The sequence below is a fragment of the Lupinus angustifolius genome, chromosome LG04 (assembly GCF_001865875.1).
Source record: "Lupinus angustifolius cultivar Tanjil chromosome LG04, LupAngTanjil_v1.0, whole genome shotgun sequence".
Classification (NCBI taxonomy): Eukaryota; Viridiplantae; Streptophyta; class Magnoliopsida; order Fabales; family Fabaceae; genus Lupinus; species Lupinus angustifolius.
Window position 1 is genome coordinate 9,069,552 of NC_032012.1, and position 5,882 is coordinate 9,075,433.

Here is a 5,882-nt window from a genome sequence, read left to right on the forward strand (position 1 = left end):
ATCTTTCTAGGACCCTGAGCCTGATGTGATTTTTCGAGTTCTGGCAGTATCCAACCTACGTTCTCGCACCTATCTTTTTATTTCATCGACTTCCGGCAGTACCAAACCTGTGTTCTCACACTTACCTATTTTTCATTTTTCAAGTTCAGACAATATCCAACTTGCGTTTGTGCACTTACCTTTTATTTCAATTTTGTATGTAAAGTAGCATTTGGATCATTGTCTCAGCCTTGAAAAAATTAATGATCAGTTCTTTACTAATTACTTAGCACAATAGCACATAAACTTCAGTTTGCTTGCTATCAAGTGACCAACAAGTAAAGAGGGGCGGCTGTGAACACTCAATTTTGTCCGGCCACTTTACAAAAATATTAAAAGTTTCAAAGCAACAAATTCGGGGTGAATATATTTGTGATACATTTAGGAACAAATTGTATTTCCTTTGAAAGTCTAGTTCATAACCAATGATTTGAAATATCTTAATTGCCTACCATTTCAATTCAATTAATTTATTGATTTTTCATTTACTTGGAATTGTTACATCCATATAACACCTTAAAAATATATTGATCGAGGAATTTTGCTCCTATACAATTACTACTGTGCATATGACCTTTGGTCGTCTATATCATTTGTCTTCTTTAAAGAAGACGTGTCGCATCCCCAAGAAATACCCATAATAAATGACCTCATTATGGTTTTGGTATCTATATCTCAGTCCAAGACAACATGAGTAGTGGTTGATCTCACTGACCCTTCCTTAATATATGACAATATAAAACAGAAACACTTTAAGTGGGTCACTTGTAACCATTGCATTTCAGATTCTACTGAGTAGTTTGCCACCTGCAAAACCGAATAAGAGTTAGTGAATACTATTGAAACCACTGTCCAGCAAATAAAGGCTGCAAACCAGACGACACATGCTCTTTCGGTTACACATTCATTTCAATAAATGATAATCATTCCTAAGCATTCAACCAAGAGGTACAGGTGAAAAGATGCAAACCAAAAGACACACTAATCTTTTCGTGACGAAGGAAAAACCATCACATAGAAGGCAAGTCAGAGAGGAATAATCAGAAAAACCATTGGCTGTTAACCTTTTTATGCATGCAGTTACAATTCTAATTAAATAAGTAGCAATGATAAGCATACTAATCAGTGATACAATCATAAAAATCATTCATTTGCCAAAACAATCACAATTTCAATTAATATGAAATGAAGAAGAATGATTCAGCCGTGAGAGATTTTTGTTTCTATTCAAGTATAAAAGTCATTCCCTGTGCAGTTACAAGTAGTCATAAAACAACATCAATAACCAATTATGGAGCAATCTCAGGATCATAAATCATAAATGATATAAGGTTCCTATAGAGCCTCAACCAGCTATAAAAACCCATTTTGAGCATAGTGAGAAGGAGAGATTAGACATACACAGTGATAGAAAGAGAGGTGATGCCATCAATCATCTCCAACCCAACCCCATAAAATGACAAAATTTTGCTGCTGCTTCACCTATCTTAAAAATGACAAAATTTAAATTATATTTCAACTAAACCCAAACCAAATCAAATGAAATTAAATCAAACCAAACAAATTAACCAACCAAATTTTAAACCAGAACTACGTAATCTTGATTTCCCTATTGCACCTAGGGATACGTAGGAACAAGATAAACTCTTTCCACACACAAATATAAAAAATTAAAATATTTTGCTTTAGAAATTAAATTCTTATTAAATAAATTGTTTAAGGTTATAAAAGTCCATGTTATAGCGAGGGAACCATTTTAATACGGGCGGACGGGGGTGCTAATACCTTCCCTGGTCCGTAATCGACTCCCGAGTTCAGAAGCTCTATTTATAGACCAAAATTGTCCAAATCGGGCAGAACGAGAGTTTTCTACGTTTTAACTGCAAAAAACATAGTGGCGCCTCCAAATCAATTGGGAGATGAAAAAATCGAGTTCCTATCTTCCTAAGTCGTAGAGCCGGTCTTCGAACCAGAAATTGGGTCACAACAAAGTTTCTATAGAAATACTTTCCGGCGGACATGAAGACTAAGAAAGAAATGGAATTCCAGCGTCTGTGGCAGGGGAACATGTCAGTTGGGGAGTGTGCTGTTGTGTTTGAGGATTTGGCAAGGTATGCCCCACATTACAATCAAGTGGGTAATGAAAGGTCCAAGTGTGCCAAGTTTGAAGAAGGATTGAGGCACGACTTGAAGGTGATGTTTTCTCACCAACAAATACCAGAGTTTCCAACTCTGGTCAACAAATGCAGAATCTACAAGGAGAGTGTGAAGGCAAGGAATACCGCACTCAAGAATGCTATTCCTCAGGGAAATTCCTACGGACCCTAGAGGAATTTGGGTCAGAATCGTGGAAGGGGATAGCCTTTCCACCACAACAAGAAACCATATGGATTTCCATCTAGAAATCAACAGAAATTATTCCGATCAATCAAGGTACATGGGAACTCCAGCAACAACAACAACTCACCACCTTGGTGCTCGAAGTGCAAGGGAAAGCATTTCGGTGCCAACTGCCCTATTTGCTATCACTACAACCAACCGGGACACATCATGTCAGTGTGCCCTAAGTTGAAGAAGGAAGGAGTGAATGTTGTTCGGGCGGCTAGACCTTAGACCAAAGTAAGGGTATTCACCATGAGCGGAGCTGAGATCAAGGAGGATGAAGATCATATTCAAGGTACATGTCTTGTTAATGAGATTTCCTTATATGTATTATTTGATTCGAGTGCGACCCACTCATTTATATCCCATGATGTTGTTAACCGATTAGAATTGCCTACAGTTCCCTTACCGTATGATCTAGTTGTGTCAACACCCACAAACGAACCTATCATAGTCTCAATTGTATGTTCACAATGCCCCATAGTATTAGATAACAAAACTTTCCTAGTAGACCTGATATGTCTGCCCTTATCCCAATTATTTGAGTTCACCTACAACAATAGTTTTCACTCTAATATCGGCATGACGCCATATTAAGCTCTCTATGGCAGAAAGTGTAGAACACCCCTATGTTGGTTTGAGGCAGGAGAGAATCTAGTATTAGGACCCGATGTAGTTCAACAGACGATAGAGAAAATAAGGACGATAAGGGAAAACATGAAGACGACACAGAGTAGAAAGAAGAGTTATTATGACAGAAGAAGGACCCCCCTGAGTTTTGAAGAATGAGATCATGTATATATGAGGGTGGTTCCAAAAACTAGAATTGACATAGTGCTGAAATCCCGTAAGCTTACCCCTAGGTTCATAGGACCATACCAAATCATTAAAAATTTCGGACCAATAGCTTATCAAATAGTCTTGCCACCTTTACTGTCAAACCTACATAATGTCATCCATGTGTCTCAACTTAGAAAATACATTAGTGACCCGTCACATGTTATTGAACCCGATTCAATTCAGTTCAAGGATAATCTTACTTTCGAGACTTTTCCGTTGAGAATTTTCGATCAGAGTGTGAAGACTCTGTGAGGAAAAAATTCGCCTTGGTTAAGGTAATTTGGAGCTAGACGAATGGAGAAGATGCTACTTGGGAGGTTGAAAGTAGCATGAAGGAATCATTCCCCCATATTTTTTCTTAGTAGGTATGATTAATTTTCGAGGATGAAAATTTTATTAGTTGGGGAGGATTGTAACACCGTGTTTTTCAGAGCACTTTTAATTAAGTAATTAGTATTTATAGATTAATTATAAAAATTAATCAGTAATGTTTTCCGCTAAACCTCAGTTGAGTTTTAGTAATGTATTAATATTTTCTTGCTTGCCTTATTTTTTCAAGATTTGTGGAGAATAAAAGTTTCCGAGACGATTTCGGGTCGTTTTATCGAGTTTTCGCCCAGTTTTTGAGTTCCGTAACTCGGAATGGAATTCCGATTTTTCTGTTGGCTTCTAAATAGTCTGTTGGCTTCTAAATATTGTTTCTAGTCAAACTGGATACCAAGTTTATCCGTAACTCATCTCTAGATATTTTTTACCTCGAAATTCAAGTTTAGATGTTTAAGGCAAATGTCCTAAATCGGGAGATTGTATATTTCCTGACGAAATTGTCTGAAAATGTTTGGACATGATGTTTATCGGAAAATTACATCAAATCAAAAAATTTGGAAGTCATCATTTCATGAGCCACTTACTTGTTACACAAGTAATGCAAAAGCTTCCAAAATCCCCTAAATCACTCAACAAATCCTCTCACTCCACTACCATTAGACACATCACCTATGCTAGTCTAAATCTACTTACTTTGCATTAAATTTTCTGATTCTATGAGGGTGAGGCTCTTCTATAAATACCCCACCCCATTCTCTCATTTTTACACTAAATTCTCTATACAAACTAATGTAGTCTTTTATTTTCTCTTCTTCATCTTCTTCTCATACTTCATAGAAAGTTATGAGCTTTTATTATGTTGTTCATCAAGTAGAGTTTATATTTTTTATTTAAGTATTTTATGATGGCATAACTAAAGGGGATGATAATAAAATCATATGAACCTTTATGTAGTTTTTGACTTTTGTAAATCTTGAAATTTCTTCATTTTTCTAAGATGGAAAAACTATATCTTTAGAAAAGGTTAGATAAGTTACTTGTTTGGAAATATTAGAAATTATTGTTAGTATTTGAATATGTTTAAAGTTGATGATTTTAACATCAAAAGAACCTTTAATGTGTTTAGGAAAAAGTTTGTATTTTATCCTTGAAAGTTTATGATATTGATGAGTTGTTGTTGAAAATGTTTCATTTTTAGAAAGTATTATGTTTTAAAAGTGGTTTAGCATATTTTACTGTTCGATTTCCAAGTTAAAATAATGATTTGGGATAAAAGATGATTTATTAAAGTCTTGACTTCATAAACTTAAAGTGTTACGAATTTTTAGATATTAAAGTAGTAGAAAGTCTTACCTTGGGATTTATTTTCATGATTATGAAAATAACACTTACTAACCCTTGAGTTTTTTCCTAAATAAATAGGAGGTGTTAAGATGTTCATGAAAATTTGTTTTAGTAGTATACTTGAAATAATGAGATTTACCTAAAAGTCTTGACTTTGTAAACTTAAAGTGTTATGAAGTCTTAGATGGTAAAATGATTTAAAAATGTTGAATCTTAGTTAAGTGAACTTACTTTAAAATGGTAAGATTTACTTAAACATTATTGATTTAAAAGTATTGATTTTGTTTAAATTGACTTACTTTAAAAATGATAAGTCTAGCTTAATGATCTTATTTTAAAAGGTTAGTTTTAGTAAAAATGTTTTACTTAAAAAAATTAAAATTTTTGAACTATCGGAAAAATGTAATGAAGTGGGAATACATGTCTAGAAAGGTTAGCAATTAAACTCATTTTAAATCGCAAGTTTTATGTTCGCGTGAAACGTTATTTCGTAAGTATAATAATTATCATCATTTAACTAATTAACGTTATTTTGCTGTAATGAAGAGTTAGAGAGGAGATCGGATCAAGTAAGCTCACCTGCAAGCATAAAACCTAGCGACCCGACACACTCAGGTGAAGGAGAAAACATCGTAATAGAGTGGTGTCTGGATATGCATCAGGACCTCCAAACTCCCTCACAAGTTTGGAGTTGCCTTGGGTATTAAGAAAGCTTGTACTTAATCAATTGCCTGTTTGTTTGGATTAAGTACAACAATATTTCTTATACCGATTTATGTTATGTTTATATATGCAAATAGAATGTTTACTCTTGAATTATAATGTTTGAATGATTATTATGGGAATGATATGTATGTGATAATTGTTAAATTCAAGGTTTAAAAACATGTGATATAAATGAGAAATATTTTCCTTGACAAAAGTGATTAAAATGATATTCAGGCTCTTCT